The sequence below is a fragment of the Podarcis pityusensis genome (genome assembly GCF_964106645.2).
Source record: "Podarcis pityusensis genome assembly, chromosome: 9".
Taxonomy (NCBI): Eukaryota; Metazoa; Chordata; class Lepidosauria; order Squamata; family Lacertidae; genus Podarcis; species Podarcis pityusensis.
The window spans coordinates 36,968,611-36,992,907 of NC_138034.1; the positions used below are offsets into that span (position 1 = coordinate 36,968,611).

General features: G+C 42.5%; 1 long non-coding RNA gene across 1 annotated transcript; it reads left to right on the forward strand.

Annotated features, from left to right (window-relative positions):
• Positions 1-248: 248 nt before the first annotated feature.
• On the forward strand, positions 249-21,339 carry LOC308485557. The gene is made up of 3 exons (XR_013990610.1): positions 249-339; positions 2,738-2,769; positions 20,367-21,339. It is a non-coding gene; the product is annotated as an uncharacterized lncRNA (long non-coding RNA).
• Positions 21,340-24,297: the final 2,958 nt, after the last annotated feature.

Genomic DNA, 24,297 nt, shown 5'->3' on the forward strand with positions numbered 1-24,297 from the left:
TCTCACACACTACAGCTGCAGGGTAGTGGACTTTGTTTTTCATCACATTGCCCTCAGATTGTAGCTCTTTGTTTCTGTAAAAACTGTTTCAATCAAACATCTCTTTCAGCTCTGAGCTGAGGTTCCTCTCAGGCTATATAGCATCATTTTCTACATTGACACCACTGGATTCTTCTCTGTATGCTCACTCAAATCTTAATCACTCCATTTTATTTCAGGTGCTTTTAGACACCAATGATTTAGCAGCACCCAATCATTCCTGTTCTCTTTCAAGACGCAAGTAGAATAGCAACTCTGCTTCTATAGACTGCAGGAATCCAAATAACCTTCTGTAGTCAGGTGGGCAGCCCCCTTTCCCTCACCACAAATGATAGAGTTGGGGACATTTTTATTGGGACTACTGTGTGTGGTGAAAGGATTAAAAACTTTCCCTCTTGTTGCGCTCCCAATTATGATTCTTCTCCCGGGGAGGGGAGAAAACAAATGATATAAAGACAATGCTATTTGAAAAGTGGAAGGTTAAGTGATACCCAAATAGGTGAGATGAACCATAGAAAAAGAAATGGCTACAGTAATCTATATAGGCTGTACTGTACTAACAACCTACTAAACAGTTGTGCAATGACAATGGGGTAGCTACACCTGGGGAAATTGCACAGCTGTTGCATTGGTTTTAGAAATGGTCAGATTTTCTGATTTCATGGTGCAGAGGAAGAACTTCAACAGACATTATTCTGGATTAATTAATTGATTTAATTAATTAATTAGATTTCTATACTGCCCTTCATCCAAAGAATGGTTTACAATATAGAAACACAAAAATACATACCATAATAACGAACAAAGACAGTACCCCCATACACAGTTTAAAAGGTCACAGATTGTTTAATTAGCCAAAGGCCTGGGAGAAGAGAAATTATTTTGCCTGGCCCCTAAAGATATGTAATGAAGGCACCAGGCGAGCCTCCCTAAGAAGAGTATTTCAGAAGCCACTGCAGAAAAAGTCAGTTCTCATGTTGCCACCCTCCAGACCTCTCATGGTGGAGGCACATGAAGAAGGGCCTCAGAGGATGATCACAGAGTCCAGGTCAGTTCCTATGGAAAGAGATATACTTGAGGTAGAAGATGGCACGAGAATATTTTATTCACATTATTGTGCAGATGCCTCCTTAAAAGTGAGTGAACAAAGTGTGGCTTTTCCATAGTAAATACTCAGTGTGGAAGCATCCTTCATCATATTCTCCACTGGATAAACAATTGCAACACATTTTCTCAAAATTTAGGTTAATCTCCATCTTCAAAGCACAGTGGTCACTGCATAAGACACTTCTTAGTTCTTTTGGAGTCAGTGTCCCTTTTGTAAACCATGAGAATTGTGCTGCTTTAATATTCCTATTCCTATTCTTGTTTTTGCTCTGGGAATTCGTTTCTCCCTGCCTACATCCATTTTCACTCTGGTACTCGTTAGTGACACATGACAACACACTGTCTAAAAATGGGTCTGATTTTTTTCTCCACATCTGAACTCCACTGAGCATCAGGTGATTGAAAATATAATCTTGCCTGCATGCCTGTCAGTACCTTTATGGTGCCTGCAAAATGTCTTCGCAAATATTCCCTTAAAAATCCATAATGCACAATAAACTGTTTTTCCCGCTCATTTACAGTTTGCACTCAGTGTCTCATACATTGGGCATGGCTCCCTTAAAGATGCTCATTTTTCATTGGATGTCCCCACCTCACATTGAAGGGGTGGGGCAGTGGCTGTTGTAGGTGCCTTTTGTCCCATTGATGGGTCTGTTGATTGGGGGGGCACACACACACCATTTTGTTGTCCTGCCTCTTATTTTGCTCTTTTAGATGTGGCAACCATTATGTCATGCTGACATGGCAGCCATTTTGTGACTGGCAGCTACAACACTATCTCATTTCATATGTGTCCATTGGCCCCCAAAGTTTGGTAATCTGGTTTGTGCGCAGAAAGTTCAAGTCACACATGTAGTACCAGATTTGTTTTATACTGATTTAAAACTTCATTGCTTCTCCTAAAGAATTCTGTAGTTTGGCAAAGCTACTGACAATACAGCTAGCAATCTTTAGCCCTTACAGAATTTCATTTCCCAGAGTCCTCTGGGGGAACAGGAATGGCCAGCCTAAATCTATGGTATGGATAGACCCAAGATTCCAGTAGTGTGGTGTCCCTTTAATTGTCTCTGCACATAAATTCATTCACTAATAATTAGAGAGCAGCAAAATGACTGCTGTAAGTAGAAATTGCACATAAATGATTATGCCTTCCATCTTTGTTTATAGATCAATATTGTTCCATCCCCGTTGTGCCAATTTGGTTTTCAAACACTGTTTTTGCTGTGGAAGGAATAAATGTATGGCAACAGGCTTCTTTATAATTCTTGCTCATTTGCTAGCAAATCAGCCTTGCAAAATGAAATTGTTCTTTATGTGAAAATCAATTGCTTAATTGAATATACTTGCCAAAAGAAATAAAAAGGAAAGTGCCCTGGTGTGCTGCTTTAATACTTATGCCTACAAATCCTGCTCATGGTTGCATGCATTATAAAAAGAGCATTTATCTTCTATGTCTTGTCCATAATCTCATACAGTGGGATCTTAATAAGAATCTTTACTAAGAATTCAGAGGGGATTGGGCACCAGTTTAATGAAAGTTAAGCATCTTAGTCAATTAGCCTCTTTGATAACCAAATGCATTCTTTTATAGGTATGTGCAACTTTAGCGTAATGAGTGATTAGGTAAGCATTATTTTGGACTATTCAGCAAAACAAAACAAAATGTCATTCAGTAAAAGGCCTATATACATTTCTTCAGACATCTCTTTTCATCAGTTTTCTTACCCGCATAATAAGTTATGATGTATTTGGAACAGCTGGTACTAAAAAAAGAAAAGGGAGGAAAAAGCATATTCCATCAGAGAAACTCAATCGGTTCCTTAAATGAATTGGGCATATGCAATGTTGCAGAATTCTGGAAGATCAATGAACATGGACCAGCAGTGCCTAGATCACTGGGATACACATAGAACCTGATCTGAACTTTCTAAAAAGAAGAGTTGGGTGGGTATCATTTCAAATGGTGGGTATCATTTCAAAATGGCTTTGAATAATGAGCCCCATTTGAGTGTGTTAGGACTCAGCCAGTCTTCAGTTCAGGAAAGAAAAGGGAGGAGGCCCTTGATGAAATCCGCAAGGGGGCCCAACCCCCCTCATTTTAGCCAAATGATGGGCCTCCACTATAGCAGGAGATAAGGGAGCTGTCACAAAAAGTAAGTGGGCTGGTCTACCTGCAATTTGAAAATATTTACTCTACCAGCAGAATTATATGTTACACTCCACACAACATTGCTATGCAAAACATAGTCACATTGTGACATTATCTCATTGTATGTTGACCCACCACACACACTGGCTGTTGATGACAAGAGTCAGAAACACACAGCATTCTCACACCGGTGTATGAGGTCAAGTGAAGCTATAATGTTATGGGGAAGCAGCCCCGGAGGGAATGTATTGTTGCAGGTTTGTGGGGTCAGCCTGCATGATGCCCTAAGCCCCTCCCAGTTCTTGGGTTCCTGTATCTTTTGGGGAAGAAGGTATGAGAGCAAGCCTGGCAAACCAAATTCTTTGTCTGGGAGATGGTTGAGGCTGGCTAGTTACGCACCATGATTAGCATAACCAAAGGAGTTGCGCTGTGCCATGGGGGAAATGGCTGTGCCTTTCCCCTTCCCGTTGGGCTGGTAGATAAAAGAACAATAGGCAAGCAATTTTGGGTGAACTGAGCACAAAGCAAGCTGAGAAGCTGGAGATACAGAGCCATGCTTGACTTGTGCTGGAATTCAAGGCTATGACTAAGGGAGAAGCAAGATCTGTTGGGGGGGTTAATGCTGTGAGCCGCTTCATCTTATGTTCAGGTTGTATAGATGTGTAAATAAAACCATATATCCTAAAGACACCACAGTCTCCACTGACCTTCATTCCAAGAAAACCGAATCCTGGGTAAATGCCTGGAACCTCTCAAATCTCTCACTGCTCAGAGATTGAGGTGGTATGTAATTGTACTATGTTGCTCTGGCCTTTGTGTTTCTTCTGTTGTCAACCAGTGGGGAATCTCTTTTGCAGCATTGCAAACTTTTCACGTTTTCCTGCTTAAAGCTCATGCCAGAAGGCACTGCCTAATCGCTTTAAGATATGAGGATGCTGTAAACTCCCAGAACAATTCATGGAGTACAGCTGGGCAACTGTCCAAGACACCGACCATTTAAGAAGCCACGACAAAGGACACCACAGGGGCAAGCACACAGTCCTGACCGTTGTGCCGTCAACGGCTGAAAGATAGGGCAAGCATGCTTTCTGCATTGCATTCAAAGAGAAATACAATTCTGAGTCCAGCAGGGTGAAGAGAAAAGGCAGTCTCTAGAGATCATGATGCAATTACTGTACCAGAAGAGATCAGCTGTGGCTTTTTCTTCAGTGCACACAATGCACTAAATTGCCTCCTTCAGAGCAAAGTACACGGTAAAATAAATAAATAAAACCTAATGGATGCTCTGGAGCTCTGCATTGATACAGGTACCCAAATAGAATGTGCAGGTTTCGTCTTTGCCTGCCCACACAGACAATGCTGGAATATCTCATAGCCTCCCACTGTTGATCGTGGAAGGGAGAGAGCAAAAGAGACAGGATGGCTCATTAGCTCAACAGCTGAATGGTTGTCAGTGATGTGGATTTTCCAGGAAAGGTTGAGAATCAAAACATTTAGCACCAGCTGCCCATGAAATTCATGTCACATATGGCTTCAGCCAAGTCTTGACTTTGGTGAAGAGGTAGGCTAGTGTCTTGCCCAGCATCTGTAGCTATGTCTGTGGAAGTTCCCGTGGAGCTTCTCACACCTCAGCAGATACCACAAAGAATGAAGTAGAGCTAGTTGGCATGACTGCATGAAAAACGAAGATTTGACTTTTAAATTTTCCTTTCTTGCAGAGGAAATTCATGCTTGGAAGGAAACGAAATGAATTGAAGGGGGGAGGCTCTATGGAAAAATGAATGTGTAACAAGAGAAAATGTGTGCAGTACGTGTTCATTAGGAGAAATTTGCACTACAATGCTGCTGAATTTTCATGGGGATTTTTTTCTTTTAAAAAATGCAAACTGAAGTAGAAATGTGGAAAGCTGAAGTTAAGATTGGAAGAATGGAGAGAAGCCGAAGCTGACAGATTTGTCCATCCCTTGTGTAACCTCCTCACCAACGAATCACAACAAATGCTCAGTAAAGTATAGTCTAACTTTGGCATAAATGTTGTGCAAGCAAATCAGGAGGCGTGCTCTATAAACAGGTCATCTGGAGGAGCTCTATCTCTAAACAGCAGCTTCCTACACCGCTAACTATGCTTTTGGGAACTGAGCCAGACATAGAGAACATAAAGCCTTGGAAGGAAAAGAACAAAGAAGCTGTGCAGGATTTTTGTGCAACCTTCCCTAGACAGCCATTGGTCTTTGCCATTGGTGCTGACTCTGCAAGTAATCTTCTGGTCTGTCATTTGAATTTACAATACAATCCTTATAGTGTAGTAACTCAGCAGTATCAAGGACCCCAGGAAATCCTTTTTCCTGGAATTGATTTTATGATGTAGCTCCTACGCTTGGAGGATCACAGTGCTTTCTGATCCCCAAATATGCAGATTCCGTGGTTTGCTGCATCAAGCATTTCCCCCCCCCCCCCGCCCTCTTCCCTGCTGGCTGCTTTGCTTACCATGTAGCCTGGTGAAGAGTTATGGAGAACTTGAAAGCTTGCCGAGTATTTTGTGACATTTTGGTTTGCTTAGTGAAGATTCCCACCCCCTAGTTGTGGATTTTGGAACAAATTTATTTTACCAGCTGTATTTCCTAGACAAAAGATATAGAATACAATGCAAACAAGCCTTTTTGAAAGAAAACTTTAGTAGGCTGGTAACTTTTCTTCACTACACAATGTTATTGGTGTCTAAACACCCCAAGAGCAAATCAGGATGAAGGCTGGTTGTTGTATAATCTCCCAGCAAAAAAAATCAGAATGTCTTCCTCAATCAAGACAAAATACTGAGCTCAGCGCCCCCCCCCCCCCCAGGCTTCGGGGTGCAGGCAGCTCTCTAACCCTAACCCTATTGGGTGAAAAATACAGTAGATATTTTTCCTCTGCATAAGCTTTATGACAGCAAATCAAAGTGAATGTTAAATAAATAGGTCATCTGGAAGAGCTTTGGACGGGGGCTTAAAATTGCAAACTGGCCATTGGCGGCAGTCCCCAGTTTATTAGATTTCTCCTACAAATGGTAAATCTGGATTAAATTTGGAAGATGGATACAGACTGGCACAGGGCCACTGAAAAATGGGTAGCGTGGATTAGTGATGTGCCAGGCCCATAGCCAGCAGGGATTTCACACTCCAAGCTTCCATGAAAAAAGAGCAGGTTTCTAGCCCTCCTAGAAAGAAAGGTTTGACGCAAAATGTACAAGTATCTTCTGTGTGATTTTTGTCAGATGAGACAGCTTGGCTACACCCACTTTCCAGTGTTCTTAGCTAATGAATGAAGTCAGATCTGTAAGTGATAAGTGAGTTGTTTGACACAGAAGCAGGGGAAATGCACTAAGTGGAGCAGGGAACAGCAGATTTATAGGAACTTTCCGAAGCATTTCCTGGTCACTTCCCTAACCACAAGAAGCCCCTTTCTTTTTAAAAAGTGGATTTGTTGCATAAATGCCATAAAACACTTCACTTTTATTTCACTAGCCTACATTTGCTGCTATGTGCTTGAATCTTTTGTGTCAGCAAAAGACTGAGAGTCTGGAGTTCCCCTCAGAAGCTCTTCTGGTAGACAACAATGATTGATCCAGTTCAGGAGCCTTGGTCTTTGCAAGGGACCAGCTGGATCATGATGTACGACATATTGTTTTACAAAACCTACTTGAACCTGGCAAACAGTCCTTTTGACGGAGCTTAAACCAGACACTTCAAAGTAATTTCACCTCATTTAATTTTGATTGCCTCTCTGCAAGCAGTAAATGACAAAAGGCTATACCTTCGCTAAGAGATTTTAGCTGCAATTACTAACGATGGCTTTCATGTTTGCTTGTTTTGCTTGCGCAATTTCTAGTAGTTGGAAGAAAATTAAGGGGTTCTATCAAGACGTGTCTTGGACACATCAGTGTAAATGTAGATCAATTTTCTTTTGATTAGGTCAATCCAGAAAAAAAGAAGAAAAATACCTGTGTACATCTGAAGTGCTAGGAGGTGCAACTGATGGGAAGCAAAGGCATAGACAGTTTTATGCTTTACAGGTCATTCTCACATTGAATTTGGTACCCATGTACGGTTATCAAAATACAAAAACCCCGAGCCTCTCATTTAATGTGAAAGGACAACTCTGTTCTGCTGGTGTGAAAATGTACCACATGGTTTACCTGACCCAGGTGTTCATTGGTTGTAGCTGTTGCCACCTTACAGTGGAAGCAGCAACCATGCCATGAGATACTTATGAATTTGGGAGAATGGGATGGGACAGAGCAACCAGAAGGAGCCAGTGGAATGGAAGGGGGAGATCTTTTATTTCATACTTTGCAAAGTGGAATGCAAATAGGGATGTGTGAATCGGTCAATTTTTGTTTCTTTCAATTTCTGATTTTTCTCTCCCAACCTTAAGTTCATTATTTCATATTGGTTTGCATTTGGGGGAGGGGCTCGTGAAAATTCACCAACATTTCAGTGCAAAGTGCATATTGCAAAGCAATTCCCCAAATATAATGCAATTTTGATTGTTCTTTTCACCAGTCATTCACACATTTTTATAACACTTTCTCTGAGTGCATACATTTTTTGTACACACTACTTGTCTGGAGAACCGCATTGCAAAATTCAGAGGAAAATGAATTTTGAAGGAGAGCAGTGTTTCAGTTCGCATATTGCTCTGCAAGTGTGAATTAGGTCGGTTTGTCTTTAAATGAGAACAGAACTGAATATCTCACCCGTCCCTAGGTGCACACAATTCATCCCAACAGTTGGGCTCTCATTCATTTGTGTCAAAGCCAACAAGTACATTACAGTTTCCTTCTTGATTGTCTTTGTTGTTATCCGTGTACATACTGCAATTGCCTTCCACAATTCCTGATGTACCCCCTTCAGGGACATGATATTCTCCATTCAGCCACACCTAATTACCCTCCACACACACACACACACACACACACACCATATGCGAGGGGGGGAGGGAGTTCCATATGCCAAGGCTTGTTCTCACACAGTCACCACTGCCAACAGCATTGTTGCAGCCCACATAAAGGGCTGCTGAGATTAAACCAATTTACTCCTCTGCAGGACAACCATTTGACTGAACCAAAATGATCTGCCTCATCCTAAAGTGAGGGGGAAATGCAAAATAAAAAGCCTACGCTGATTAAGAAGTGAGAAAGGCACCACACTGTCCTGTTATGTAGAATAATTATATCAGTAGCCTCCAAGTGGCTTTGTCAGGAGCCATAAGAAAACCCTAGAGAATGGGCCATCAATGTGGATGGGCAGTTCATAGCTTCATATCCAGCTATAGAGAGAGAGGACATGAAGAAAGTGGCTCTCACAAACTTGTGGCATTGTGTTTATCATACCTTAACAAAGGGGTAGTCAACATGGCACCCTTCAGAAGGTTTGGACTGCAACTCCCATCATGCCTGATCAATGGCCAAGCTGACTGGGGCTGATGGGAATTTTAGTCCACAACATCTGGTAGGTACCATGTTGGAAACCCAGGCCTTAGATGTAAAAATGACAACATACAAGATGATCTAATGGAATTAGTCAGATGAAAAATAGTTGAAATAGTGGGTGGAAATGCCAGTTTTTGACAGTAAGCAGCGATGCTATCGCATAGGAATTAATATAGTAATTACTCTTTTAAAAATAGGTTTGTACTGATTTTCCTCCACTGTGTTACTTTTACAGGTAATTGGTTTACCTATCCATAGAATTAAGAATTTATTTGGCCACCAAGGCACTGTTGTAATTTTCTTAAAATGAGAAGAGGCTTAAATTTAAACACTTCCAATGCCATTTTATGATTTAACCATTTTTTATTGAGGCTTTATTGAATTAATTTCAAACAACTAACCCTAATAATTGCAAAAGGGGTGCCAATTTTTCAGTTGTGTATGTGTAATTGTACAGCAGCCTTCATCCTCCCTTCCCAGTCTCTCTTCCCTCAGCCTGTCCTAAAATCCACAGACACTATATTTTGGGATCCTGCAGGCTGTATGCCCTTACCGATTCTTGTTACAGGCAGGATAGAAAAAGCAAGTAAACATACACCAGAGACCACTTCTAAATAGCATTTTACTTTTTTGAAGTTGGTGGTGATCTGTCCTTAAATTGCCTAGGAACAACATTCAGTACGTGCCTCAAAGCTTAGCCAGCTTATGCATAGATCATTGACTTGTAGGCTATAGGTGCTATTTTGTTCCTCACAACTGGGACTGCTTCTGCAAAGGAGAAATAAATAAATCACTCCATGTAAGGCTTCCGACTGACCCTTAAATTCTGCACAAATGTGAAATTTGGCACACTTGCAGAATATCAAATTCAAAGGTTTTGAAGTTTGATAGTTCTAATGATCTTCACAGAGTGATCTAAGCAGGTAAAAGAAGGATAATCAAAGGAGAATAAACCATCTATTCAGTACCCTGCTGTGTACACAGCAGCAGAGCAGATGGGAAGATGGAGTGGCAGTTTACCTCTCCCTCCTAAGTCTCTCTCTCTCCGTCTCCCTCTGTCTCTATTTCTTTGTGTGTGAGTGTGTGTGTACACAAGTTCTCCTGAGCTGAGATTTCTTGTACCTGGCTAATGATTGTGGTAAAGCGAAGGAGTTTATTGTTGCCATTCATCTGTCTTGAGAGACAATGCAAGAGTGTGTCTTCCGTGGTAAAGTCAAACCGCTGGATGGTTACAGCACCTGCTGTGACTGTAGAGAAATATGGGACAGACATGTTTTATTGCAGCTAAGACAGATAAAGGCATCTAGTTTCATTGTTACAGAAGCATCATGGAGTTTCTTCTCTCTCTGCTCCTCCCAGTGGTCATTCCTCCTCTGGTCACTGCTGTAGATACACAACATATCTGTCTGTCTCCAGGCACTGCGCTTGTCTGCAAGGAATTCCCGCATGGAAGGGTTAATGTTGCCAGCCTTCATGTCATGTTTGCAGACATCTGTATAGCACAGAGTTGGTCTGCCAACAGGCCTGGTGTCTGAAGCCAGCTCCCTGTAAAACACATCATTGGGAATCCTGCTATCTTCCACTCTGTGTACATGACTCTGTGTACATGTGTACAGCATAGATTTCACTGAGAAAGAAGTGCAAACGTGTTGAAAATGTGGGCTTCAAAAAGCCCATCTTTGTTTGAGACTCTGTCCTGTCATGTGATGCCCAAAATCTTCCAGACACAGTGCACATGGAAGGCATTGAGGCATCACTCCGGGCAGGCATAAGTTGTCCACAACTCACTTCAATAAAGCAGTGTGATCAACATACAAGCCTGGTAGACCTTTATCTTGGTATTGGTTATTAGCATCACATTCTCTTGTTCCCTTTTGGAGAAACAAGCCATTGTCATAGCTGCCTTACCAATATGCTAGACCAGTTCAGTGCCAATGGATAGAATGCTGGTTCTGGTGGAGCCCAAATGGGCAAAATAATGTACCTCCTCAAGTTTGTGGTCACCAATGCTGATGCGAGAAGTGCTGGCGAGGTCCTGACCCAAGATATTGGTCTTCATCAGGCTGATGGTGAGGTCAAGCTCCATGCAGGCTTGAGCAAAATGGCTGATGAGTTTCTGTAGAGCTTCCTTGGAGTACACTGTCAAGGTTGTACCATCTGCAAACAACATCTCACAGATAAGAACCTGCCGCACTTTTGTCTTGGCATGGAGATGTTCAGGTTGAACAGACCCCCATCACTCCTTGAATGGAAGTACACACTGTATTCAGTCAAACTGAAGACATATGACAGCAACAGGGAGAAGAATATGCCAAAGAGAGTTGTGGCGAGAACACAGCCCTGTTTCACACCACTCTTTATAGGACGGCATCTGAGAAAAGAACCGTAATACTGGACAGTGCAGCACATGTTCCCATGGAAGGACACAATTATCTTGTGGAGTTTAGGTGGGCATCTTGTCTTGCTGAGCAGTGTGAAGAGTCCTTTTCAACTGAAGAGGTCAAAGGCCCTTGTCAGGTCCATGAAGGTGATGTAAAGGGATATCCTCTACTTTTGGCATTTCTCCTGCAGCTGCCGGAGAAAATCTTGTCGATTGTTGACTCTGAGCTCTAAAGTCACATTGTGACTCGGTATAGACCGTGTGAGTGACTGTAATCTGTTGAGAACTACAAAGAACTTGTGCAATATACACTTATATATCAAAGTAATTAAACTTAGTAGCATTCAGGTGATCAGCTTCCCAATGTTTGTCTCATTTTCATTACCAACATGGTAACAACACTCTGAACACTAATGAAAGTGTTTTATAGTGACATGTTTTATCCCATTGGGTTTAAATTAATGGAGCACAACAGTACTCTATCGCAAATGAATCTTTATTACATGCAGCGAGTCGTATTTCTTCCTACCAAACTCTTACAATATGTAAAATTCTCCTCTCAGTTCCTATGTTTACCCGCTTCCTGTAATTAGATTTCACTACTGCTTCAAAAATAGATTTGTATGAATAAATACTTCAAGACCAGCCCTCTCTGTCCTTTCCCCATTCTGTAATATACAATGAAACATTTGGACAGGCATTTGCTTGGCCATCAAAAGGATGAGTTTGTGTTGTGTTCACAACCAGTCATTCCCTGGTACCCTTACCTCCCTCACAGGGCTGCTGTGATGATAAAGATGCATGCCATCTTGGCGGAAGGGAGGGATCAAATGCTAATGAATGACATTTTTGCATTTGCATTGAGGGGGAAAGCAAGCACACTGCCACTCTTTTGCAGACGCCTTAGAGAAGACTGAATTCTTGAGGGTCTGGCAATGTCCGCCCGGCAATGGTAATACAGGAAACAAGAAGAGTACCTATAAGGTCCCCTCCAATTGTATGATTCCACTCCATTTCCTGTACAAACTTCCAGTTTGGAATAGCATGACACCCAGTCACTGGCACCATCTCCAGGGGCCCCTGGGTGCCTGGGCACCCAGAAAAAAATCACTGTGGGTGCCCAGCCTATGCCTGCCACCATGTTCTACTGACTGAGCTTGCATTCAAGTCCTCAAAAGTCAGTTAATCATATAGTCTATTGACAGTCCATGTCAGTTTCACAAGTGAATATTCAGAGGTCCATTGTGTTCCGGCACATTGTCTATCAATTCTATATCGATATTGATATCTCTCTATCATCTATATAATTCATTTCTTCTTCTTTTTTTATAAATAATTTTTATTAAGGTTTCAATCAAAAATTGAACAGACAAGACATAAAAAAAGATACACAAATACACAATACAAATCCCAGAAAGAAATAAAAAAAAACACGAAAAGCAAAAAACAACAATAAAAAAAGAAACAGAACAATTAAAAACAATATCACCTTTTCATTTCCTTTTTTAAATTTACTTATTTTCTGGACTTCCTCATACCTCCCTCTTTTGTATTCCAGTCCAAATTGTTTATCCAGCAATTTCTTTTCCACTTTTTTAATCCCGGTCTTTAATCTTAGAATAATATAGCATTAAAATTTTACCTCATAAGTACCAAATTTCCCTTTCCTTTAACTTCTTTACTCCTAATCTTTAATCTTGATATAATATAGCATTAAAAATTTACCTCTTAAATATCAATTTTCCCTTTCCTTAAACTTCTTTAATCCTAATCTTTAATCATGATGTAATATAACATTAAAATTTTACCTCTTAAGTACCAAATTTCCATTTCCTTAAACTTCTTTAATCCTAATCTTTAATCTTAGTCTATCTATAACTTTATCCTGTACAGCTGGAAACCACTTATTTTCACTCCAACATCACTCTAACATTCTTTAATTTTGCAATGTTTCTGTAGGTAATCTTTGAATTTCTTCCAATCTTCCTCCGTCGCCTCTTCTCCCTGGTCACGGATTCTGCCAGTCATTTCCCCCAGTTCCATATAGTCCATCAGTTTCATCTGCCATTCCTCCAGCGTGGGAAGTTCTTGTGTCTTCCAATACTTTGCGATGAGTATTCTTGCTGCTGTTGTTGCATACCATCTATATAATTCATTTCTGTGCTTATATATAAGAGCACAGAAATGAATAATTTTTGCATCTGTTTTCCCCCAAATACACATTTTATATGCATTTTATCCCAAAATATGAATATTGTGTGCATTTTATCCCAAAATGCACATTTCTGTATACATTTATCCTCAAATATACCTTTCTGTATGCACTTTAACCTAATATGTGTATTTTATATGAATTTTTATAGTTTCTGAGCCAAAACCTGAACTGTGAAAAGCACAAAAACCAACAGATAACTGAATTTTTCACACCCCTCATTGTAGCTGCACACCAAATGTATTTAGTCACAAAAATCACCAGCTCTGCTTTTTTTATTTACAGCCCCACCAAATGAAATGTTGACTTTGTCTATTAATTAACTAAAGCCTCACTTAATTCATCCATCCATTGAATCGATCAAGACTCATTAATCAGCTAAAGCCTCAGTTAATTCATCTACCCATTGAATCAATTAAGCCCTGCAGCATTTTCAGCTTCCATGTCTTCTCTCACACGCAGTCCTCCCAGATGCATTTGCATTCAAGTCCCTTAGTTTGATAACTTGAAACAAACGCAAAATCTATTATCCCTTCTTTCGTTCCTAGGACCTCAAGGTGGCATGTATGGTTCTTCCCGCATTTATTCCTCACAAAATCCTGTGACTCTAAAAGATGGAAACTTGGCCCATGGACACCTAGTGAGTGATTCTTTGATTCTCTCATGGTGGAAAGCACTGGGCTGGATTCAACTAACTGGTCTCGCGAACAGAAGGCTGCACAAAAACGTCCACTACCACAATGGGCCTCCCCCTCCCTTGTGTGTCCCAGCACCCCCCACGCAAATGGCTCTGGGGATAACAGGAGAACCCCCAAAACAGCAGTTGGAGAGGGCAGGTAGTTTCATCAGGGAAGCAGATATGCTTGCACTGATAGAGAGATCTGCTTAGCACTACTTTGAATTCCTCTCAGAATATCAGACATCATCAACAAAAATTGCAAATCAGTAAGCTAACTTCTTCAAAAGCATGTAAACCGTTCGATGCAATCATTCTTTCATTCAACCTACCATTCTGATTAACACGAGTCCATTTCTAGAAAGCAAACTCAATTTTTCATTTGACTGTTTTGCTCTAGTACTAATTGCTTTCTTCTCTCCAACTTTTCAAATGTCTCCCCCCCCCCCTTCTCAGCCAAGTATGGAAATGTCTCCTCACTACTTTCTGTCTCTATGTGTCTCCTTGCAATTCTTTTGATGTAAAAAGCTTCATTCAGCATTTCTAATTCAGGATTCTCATCAACAACGAAAAGGCAGAACTGTGCAAACGCTGAAAATAAACCTATGCATGTTTAGCAGAAATTGGTGCTAAAGGTGCAAAAGAACAGGGAAAACTGAAGACTTTGTGAAACATATACTACTGTGTGTGTGTTTTAAGCTCTCTGAGAAAAAGAGTGGTTTGTTTGTTTGTTCGTTTGTTCGTTAAATGTACTACACACACATATATGCACACACAAAACACTAGTGTGTCAGCTCTTTGTTGAAGTGCAAGAAATTGAAGCCTCATTAAGAACTGACTTTTCTGCCAACACTGCTACCAGGCATCCAAGTTACAATAACATGAGAGGTGCCAGAAAGCCTTGAAGATCAAGTGCTTATTGCTGAGCCTGAAATAATTGGCTGTTCCAATCAGCTATGTTCTTAAACTCTTTTCTGCATCTTTTCTGCATCTGGATGTGTCACTTCTAGCCCTCATGTACTTAAAAACAATTGGTTGATGGTCATCTCCATTATTTTTCATGGGACATACCCAGGATACTTTGCGATTATGTGAGAAAAAAATATGCAGTGAAATCTCACTAAAATATCAGCATCAGTCCTTAATTTCCAAAATGAGAGGTGCTGTTACAAATTTGCAATGCAGTTTTCCAGCGCTATAATAATGTGCCAGAATGCAGTGTATGAAAAGAACCACTAGGGGGTTTCTGTAATTGCCAGCCTCTGTTTGTCCCTCTGAGGTTTCTGTAGAGGCTTGCTTGATGAGCCCACAACAGCCGCAAAAGAGCTCCATTCTGCAACTAGATATTAAAGACTGGTCCTATTACCAACTGCTTGAAGCTTGTGTTTTCATGCTGCTAGATCCAACCAAATAATGTGTACCAAAACACAAACAATAGGGAGAAGTGGCCATTAAAATGCATATTGTAGTGGTTCTAGGGGATGCTCGTGTGTAAGCCGGTGCAAACACCAGGCTGGGTTGCCTGAGTGAACCTTTCCTGTTCGGACAGCCACTCACCCGTGGCTGTCTCAATCGCTGGCAGAATCCATCAGTGAGCGTTTCTTAAACTTCTTCCAGCAAAGAAGCTCTTTGACGCCTAGTCTCCTCCTACTCTCTCTTCGCGAAAGCCTTCTGCGCAAGGAGGGCGTAGGCAGCGGAGGACCTCCACTCTCCCCGCTGATCCCCGGCAAGGAGTCATGGGACCGCCTCGCCGCTTCCCCCATCTGCCCCCCTTCTCCACTGGTGCTACGCTGATTCTCTTCCCCAGAAGATGGGCTGCCTCTCCCAATCCCGGGACGCTCTCTGGAATCCCTCTGGATTTTGCTCTCTCCCTCTGGCACTGATGGCAGTTCCCTGACACATATTTACCGAGGAGCTCCGGAAAATGAAGCAGGACCTCAGACGGCTAGAGCGAGTATGGCGGGGTGCCCGTGATGGAGCCTCAAGAACATCTTATAGGGCTTTTATGAAAACCTACGAGATGGCGGTGAAGGCTGCTAAGAAGTCTTACTTCTCGGCCTCCATTGCATCCACTAGCTCTCGCCCGGCGCAATTATTTAGTATAATCAGGTCTTTAACCTCCCTTGAGGGACAGCCAGATTTAAATAACAATTTGACACACAGCTGTGAGGCATTTGCGAGCTTTTTTGCGGAGAAGGTCTTGTTGCTCCGCCATGACCTCCCTGCCAATTTGGATACAATAAAGGAACTGGAGGCCCCTCGACTGTCCTCGGGTCCAGTATTGAACCACTTCAACCGGATATCCCCAGCCGATGTGGACAGACTCCTCCAAGCTGGAAAGCCCACCACCTGTCCTCTCGACCCGTGCCCGTCTTGGCTGATTAGAGCGTGTCCAGACGAGGTGCGGGCCCTCCTGGGGGATATCATCAATTTGTCCCTTGGCACAGGGACATTCCCAGGGGAACTGAAGGAGGCAGTGGTACGCCCGCTCCTAAAGAAAACATCATTAGATCCTTTAGATCGATCCAATTACCGCCCAGTTTCGAATCTTCCGTTCCTGGGTAAGGTGATTGAGAGAGCAGTTGCTGAACAGCTTGGTGGGTTTCTGGATGAAACATCGGCTCTGGATCCATTCCAGTCCGGCTTCCGCGCTGGTCATGGGACCGAGACGGCTCTGGTTGCCCTAACAGATGATCTTCGTAGACAGCTGGGTCGAGGCGGGTCGGGGCTGCTGATTCTTCTAGATCTGTCAGCAGCTTTCGACATGGTCGATCACGAACTCCTGGACCACCGCCTTGCCGACGTGGGGATCCAGGCTACAGTCCTTCAATGGCTGCGCTCGTTTCTCTCTGGTCGGGGACAGAGGGTGGTGCTTGGGGGGGAATTGTCATCGCGCCACTCCTTGGTGTGTGGAGTACCTCAGGGTGCGATACTCTCCCCGATGCTTTTCAACATCTTTATGTGCCCCCTCGCCCAGCTTGTCCGGAGTTTTGGGCTGGGTTGCCATCAGTATGCCGATGACACCCAACTCTATCTGTTGATGGATGGCCATCCTGACTCGGCCCCAGACACACTGACCAGATGTTTGGAAGCTGTGGCTGGATGGTTACGTGGGAGCCGGTTGAAGCTAAATCCTTCGAAGACAGAGGTCCTGTGGCTGGGACGGGACGATATGGGATTGGGGGGGCAACTCCCATCTCTTGCGGGGGCACAATTAGTGCCAGCACCGTCCGTTAAGAGTTTGGGTGTAATCTTCGACACCTCCCTTTCCATGGAGGCGCAGATTGCAGCTATAACAAAGGCGGCATTTTTCCATCTCCGCCAAGCTAAGCAGTTGGCTCCTTACCTCTCTCTTTTTTTTTTTTTAAATAGTATTTATTAAAGTTTTAAATTTACAAAAAGGCAAATGAAAAAACACCAAATTAAACAATAACAAAACCAACACATCACAATAAAAAACCAAAAAATAGAAACAATTAAAAACAAAAGAAAAAAGAAGAAAGAAAGAAAAAACAGATCAAACCTTCCCATAATATATCTTTCATTTGCTTGTTTCCCTGACCTCCTCACACCTCCTTTTTTTGTATTCTAGGTCAATTATCCATTTCAGCAAATCCTTTCCCTCTCTTCAAAATTTTTATCCTGAAAATTTATCTTGATCTTGATATAAGTTTACTTTCCCTCTTTTCACCAATTAGCAGTCTAATTTTCTTTAACTCTTTGATACATTTTTGCTAGAATCACCTAGAATCATTCCAACATCATTCTAACATTCATTAATTTTACAATGTTTCTGTAAATAGTCTTTAAATTTCTTCCAATCTTCCTCCACCGACTCTTCTCCCTGGTCTCGGATTCTGCCAGTCATTTCCGCCAGTTCCATATAGTCTATCACCTTCATCTGCCATTCTTCCAGAGTGGGTAGATCTTGTGTCTTTCAATACTTTGCAATAAGTATTCTTGCTGCTGTTGTGGCATACATAAAGAAATTTCTGTCCTTCTTTGACACCAATTGGCCGACCATGCCCAGGAGAAAGGCCTCTGGTTTCTTCAGAAAGGTATACTTAAATACCTTTTTCATTTCGTTATAGATCATCTCCCAGGCTCCTTACCTCTCTCGCCCTGACCTAGCCACTGTGATCCACGCGACAGTCACCTCCAGACTGGATTATTGTAACTCGCTCTACGTGGGGCTGCCCTTGAGACTGACCCAGAAACTCCAGCGGGTGCAGAATGCTGCAGCAAGACTCCTTACGGGGTCTTCGCTGCGAGATCACATTCACCCGGTGCTATACCAGCTGCACTGGCTCCCGGTGGAGTACAGGATCAGGTTTAAGGTGCTGGTTTTAACCTTTAAAGCCCTATACGGCCTAGGACTCTCGTACCTACGGGACCGCCTCTCCTGGTATGCCCCACAGAGAAACTTACGGTCTTCAAATAAAAACATCTTGAAGGTCCCAGGCCACAGAGAAGTTAGGCTGGCCTCAACTAGAGCCAGGGCTTTTTTGGCTGTGGCTCCGATCTGGTGGAACACTCTGTCACAAGAGACTAGTGCCTTGCAGGACTTGACATCTTTCCGCAGGGCCTGCAAGACAGAGCTGTTCCACCAGGCCTTTGGCCAGGGCACAGCCTGACTCCCTCCCTCGGCAATCTTCGCGGAGCTCTGGCCCAATGGTTGCCAGTGGCTTGATTTGAATTAATTTATAATGAGTGATTTTAGAGTGTTGTTTGTGCTGTACTTTTGTACTGTTTTATTGTTGTTAGCCGCCCTGAGCCCGGCTTCGGCTGGGGAGGGCGGGATATAAATAAAATTTTTTATTTTTATTATTATTATTATTATTATTATTATTATTATTATATATTGATGAAATAGCATACCAATTAGGTTTGCCATAGGGACGCGGGTGGCGCTGTGGGTTAAACCACAGAGCCTAGGACTTGCTGATCAGAAGGCCAGCGGTTCGAATCCCCGCGACGGGGTCAGCTCTCGTTGCTCGGTCCCAGCTCCTGCCAACCTAGCAGTTCAAAAACACGTCAAAGTGCAAGTAGATAAATAGGCGGGAAGGTAAACGGCGTTTCCATGCGCTGCTCTGATTCACAATGACCCGGAAGCCGTATGCCGGCTCCCTCGGCCAATAAAGCGAGATGAGTGCCACAACCCCAGAGTCGGTCATGACTGGACCTAATGGTCAGGGATCCCTTTACCTTTTACCTAGGTTTGCCATATTTCAAAAGGTTAAAATCTGGAACCCAAAGTAGTAGAGCATTTGGGGGGGGGAGTTGGGGGGATTCACCAAAAATGCTAAACTTGCCGGCAGGGATTCCTGGCTTTTGACTTGCATCCTGTACTGTGGTTCCTGGCATAAACTGGATACTTTGGTTCTGAAGAAAAACCACCCACTGGCTCCTCCTGGAATGGATGAGGCACCAGATTTCCAGTGAAAATGGTCCCCGCTCCCATTTTCCCAATTTGCACCTTCAGCAGCAAATAGGAAACAAAGAGGGAAGAAGTTTTTTCTAGCAGAAAACTGACACAGGTTCTCCATCTAGTTTGGGAACACTTTCCAGACTATACAAGCTGCTCTCCCTTCCAAATTAAAGTGGGTAATTTCTGCTTTTTGTAAATAATAATAATAATAATAATAATAGCAAAGGTGGTAGATTACATCATGCATAGTTTGGCCCTCAGAATAGCTCTGTGCTGGCAGTGTGGGAAGGTGGGCTGCAAAATGGTGGAGAACTTGAGAATCAGCCTCACGGAACACAGTGGGCCTTATGTCTGAGAAAATACGGACAGGATTGTGGTGTGAAATGACACGCAGGGCCACCCACAAGAGTTGCCCAGTCACCATTCCCGAAATAGCCACAATATATTCATGATCACGGCATGGAAGGGGGTGGAATGAGAAACAAAAAACAGAAGTGAGGAACGTAGGTGGAAGAGGAGAGGAGAAAGACAATTATTGATAGCAATCCATTAAAAACAACATAAACTTTAGCTTCAAAGGCATGTCAACAGAAAAGAATATAAATAAATGCCGGCTTGGAAATTGGAGTGTGGCAGACTTAGATGAATAAGGTAAAAAAATTCAGAGGATGAAAGGTGTCGTCTGGTGAAATAATAATGATCGGTGTCAACGAAAATGATACAGACACTTAGAAAATATTGAGACGGTTTAACTATAGAGGTGGGGAGAACATACAGTAGCGGCTTATTAAATCAATACTGTTTTTATTTTAGAAAAAGATAAAAGGATGACTTTTCAAAAAGTTATGAATCGATATGTGAAATTCAAATCGTCGCATTCACAAATCTATAGCCCTTCCCTCCAGCAGGAAGCAGCCCCTCCTGTTCCAAAGGATAAAAGAGATCTGGGCCACGTCTTGCGAAAGAACAGAGAAGGCCTCTTTATAGAAGATGGAGAGGGAGGGGAGAGCAAGCTCTGTCTGTTGTTGTTAGCAACATATACATTATACATGAGATAAAACCAGCACAGGGTTTTTTTTTTTATCCCTTGCTTGAAAATGTCTGCCAAGTGGAGAATCAGCGGGACTCTATTTTCAGTTATTCCCAAGCAGAGAGCCATAGATTGAGTATCCCATGGCTGCTGTTAAGCTTACTAGCTCCCATCAAGTTCATTGCAGATGTCGCTGAATCAGAAGGGAGGTGAGGTTCCAAACTGTGTTTCCATTCAATTAGATGCCTACAGTTTTAGGAGACTAACAGTGCCATAATTCCCTATGCTACCTGAAGTCTGTTTAAATAATCCACCAAAAGTATGGCAATAATTGATTAGTCTCCCTTTCTCTTTCATTCTGCATCAACAAATGTTGAAAGAGCTTATGGCAAACGCTGCTTTTCCTTTTCTCAAATGGAAACGGTCTGGTGTCATCAAGCACAGCCTGTGAGGGCGTTGACTGTGTCGCTGCAGCTGCTGTTGCCTGGGTTGTGGTGACACTGCAATGTGTAAGCCCACGCTGTGCAGGTGCCACCCGTCTGTTCAGCGAAGAAAGGAGACCTGGCATTCTCTGTGCAAGCGCAAAGATTTTCTCCCATCTGAGTGCCCATGCTGGGGGGAAAGACAACACATGGAAATCAAACCTCATTCCAAAGTTAGGAAATGTGTCGTATTGATTAGTAGTATTGATGGAAGCCGTCAATTGTGCATTTCGCTAGTTTTTATTGCTCGCATTGGCAATGAACCAAATTGTTGTCGGATGCTGGTAGCGAAGTGTTATTAATTCTTAATGTATTTATTCTCTTGCGAACCACTTTGAGTGCCGTATACACGGGAAAGTGGGGTGTGGAAGCGATGTGACATAATTACTTTGGGCTGCTGCTGTGCAGAAAACACTTTACTTTGCATAGAACATTACATGAGATGTCCCATTCACACAGTGCCAGATTTCCGTATAAGCTAAAAAAGATGTAGCTTAGGGCCCCACTCTCTTGGGGGCCCCGCAAAAAAATTAAAGGAAAAAACTGGATGTACATTTCCAAAATATAAGATAAAAAGCAAATAAAATAAAACCACATACAGGAACAGTGTTTTGTGTTGAGTAGGCTCCTATTTATTATGTGCCAATGGCTTTGGATACCTATTAGGTCCATAAATTACCATATAGCAGGCTTCCTCAACCTCGGCCCTCCAGATGTTTTTGGCCTACAACTCTCATGATCCCTACCTAGCAGGACCAGTGGTCAGGGATGATGGGAACTGTAGTCTCAAAACATCTGGAGGACTGAGTTTGAGGAAGCCTGCTATATAGCATATATTCAACACAAAAAACAGCAACAATTTGTTGTTGACAAAGGACAGCTGGACACATAAAGGGCCCCATTACCTTCAGTAGCTTAGGGCCTCATAAAACCTAAATCCGGCCCTGCAATCACATTATATGAACCGGGTCCTCCTCAGCCCATCAGTCTGTCTTTCATTCTTTCCCCTCCTCACACATGGCAGCAGAGGCCTGAAGCGGCTCTGTGACATTCTCAAAGACTATGCATGACAGTTATTTCCCACTCCTTTGTCAGAGTAGAACAGCTCATGAGAATCAGGACCTAAATCAAGGAACATTCATCAGACAACTGAGTGCAGCTTAGATGCAAAGCTTTAAAATAGTGCAATCAGGCAGATGTAGGGTTGTTTTTTTCTAGACTTTAGTAAAAAAACTGGGGTGGGGGGGTAATTTTATGCTATAGCACACCATACCATCCAAGTGCCCCAATTTTCCAGGGACAGTTCCGGAATTACAGACGGCATCCCAGTTTCTGATTGGATCCTGGAATGTCCCAGATTTCCTTTTTCCTCCCCTCCATGTCTCAGAGAACAAATAAAAGGTGTGTGTGCAGAAACGGAGTCCTGCTTATACGGAAAATAAAATCCCTGCACCAAATGAAGGAAACGGTGAAGCTGTCATATGAAGCCCTTCCTATAATTTTGAAGGAAAAGGTCACCAATCCACATCAAATTCTTTCATTGCAATGCTTCAGCAGCTAGCCATTTGTTAGGAAATGTGTAGAGTGTTCATCCCTTTATTGTAAATGGAGCCTTACACTGTCTACTCAGAAATAAGTCCTACTGTATTCAAGAGAGCTTACACCCAGGTAATCTATCAAAGACTGGGCAGCCTTATGCTGTAATCCAAAGTATTTTTTACTCACAACTCAGTTCCACTGAGTTCAATAGGATTTACTGTCTGGTATGTTCCTGATCATTTTCACAGTTTCTATTATTATTATTATTAACTCAGGGCAGTTTACCACTACAATTTTATTTCATTCCATTTATCTGTGGAAGGTGTAGACCAGGCACCCCCAAACTCAGCCCTCCAGCTGTTTTGGGACTGCAACTCCCATCATCCCTAGCTAACAGGACCAGTGGTCAGGGATGATGGGAATTGTAGTCCCAAAACAGCTGGAGGGCTGAATTTGGGGGTGCCTGGTGTTCCTTCCCTCACACATGTTCTCTTTACAATAACCTTGCAAGGTAGGTGAGGCAGAGAGGTTGTACCTGGCTCGAGGTGATCGGTATAGATGCGTATATGATGTTTATGTGTGCAGGGGATCAAACACAAGAGAACCTTCCTGATGTAGAATAGGATATCCCTGTTTCCATCAGAGAAATGTTGGAGGCTATTAGGGTGGGGGTCCAGCATCTTGCATGCCAGAAATGGCCTTGAAGTGATGTAAAGTGGCACACCAGCCTCTATTCCTCCCAAATATATTGGTGGTGGTAGCATTGCCACTTAAAAACAACAACTCAGCCATGGATCTTCTGCTGTTTCATCAAGGGATAATGCACACATTGCTCATAAGAAGCAATAGCTCAATACCATCAATAGCTTAGGCAACTTTCTATACTAATAGTTATCACAGGAAAAATATGTAGCTTTGTGCCAGAAGGAGGTATAAGAAAAGGAAAGAAAAACCCCACATCACAGTCTTCCCTCTTTCAATGTCCTTTGCATGCTGAGAAGCATGAACGTATCATTTGCAGTTTCTGAGAAAGAGTCAGTAGAAAACGTGTATAATAAACCTTCCACCAGCATGAAATAAAATATACAAAAGCAGTATTTTCGCTCCTACGTAAGGATGCCAAAAATATTTGTGGGACATGAAACCTCAGCAATGTGTTTCAAGACACATACCATGTTCCAAGTGCTAATGTTCGCACTGGGAACTTTACATTAATAGATACTTGGGGGGACATAAATATAACTATCCATCTGTTTAGGAAAGCTGCAGTGAACCAAGCTGTGGCCTGTCAGTTGCTATTCCACAGAAGGGACAGAACAACGTGTGCTTTGAGCTCTGTCTTTTCTGGGGCAGGCAACATATAAAACAGCATAAGAATGGCCCACAAACTCAATATGTGTATAGAAAAATAAGGTATGTGACTTTTGAAAGTCCATTTTGGTTCTGTATGGACTATCCATAGCATAACATTTGGGCTGAATTGTGAAAGAGAGAGCCAAAGTAAGTACAGTGGTACCTCAGGTTAAGTACTTAATTCGTTCCAGAGGTCCGTACTTAACCTGAAACTGTTCTTAACCTGAAGCACCACTTTAGCTAATGGGGCCTCCTACTGCTGCCGCACCGCCGGAGCACGATTTCTGTTCTCATCCTGAAGCAAAGTTCTTAACCTGAAGCACTATTTCTGGGTTAGCGGAGTCTGAAACCTGAAGTGTATGTAACCCGAGGTACCACTGTAAGGACATTTGAATATTTAATCTCAAACCTGATGAAATAAGTTGGGTTGAA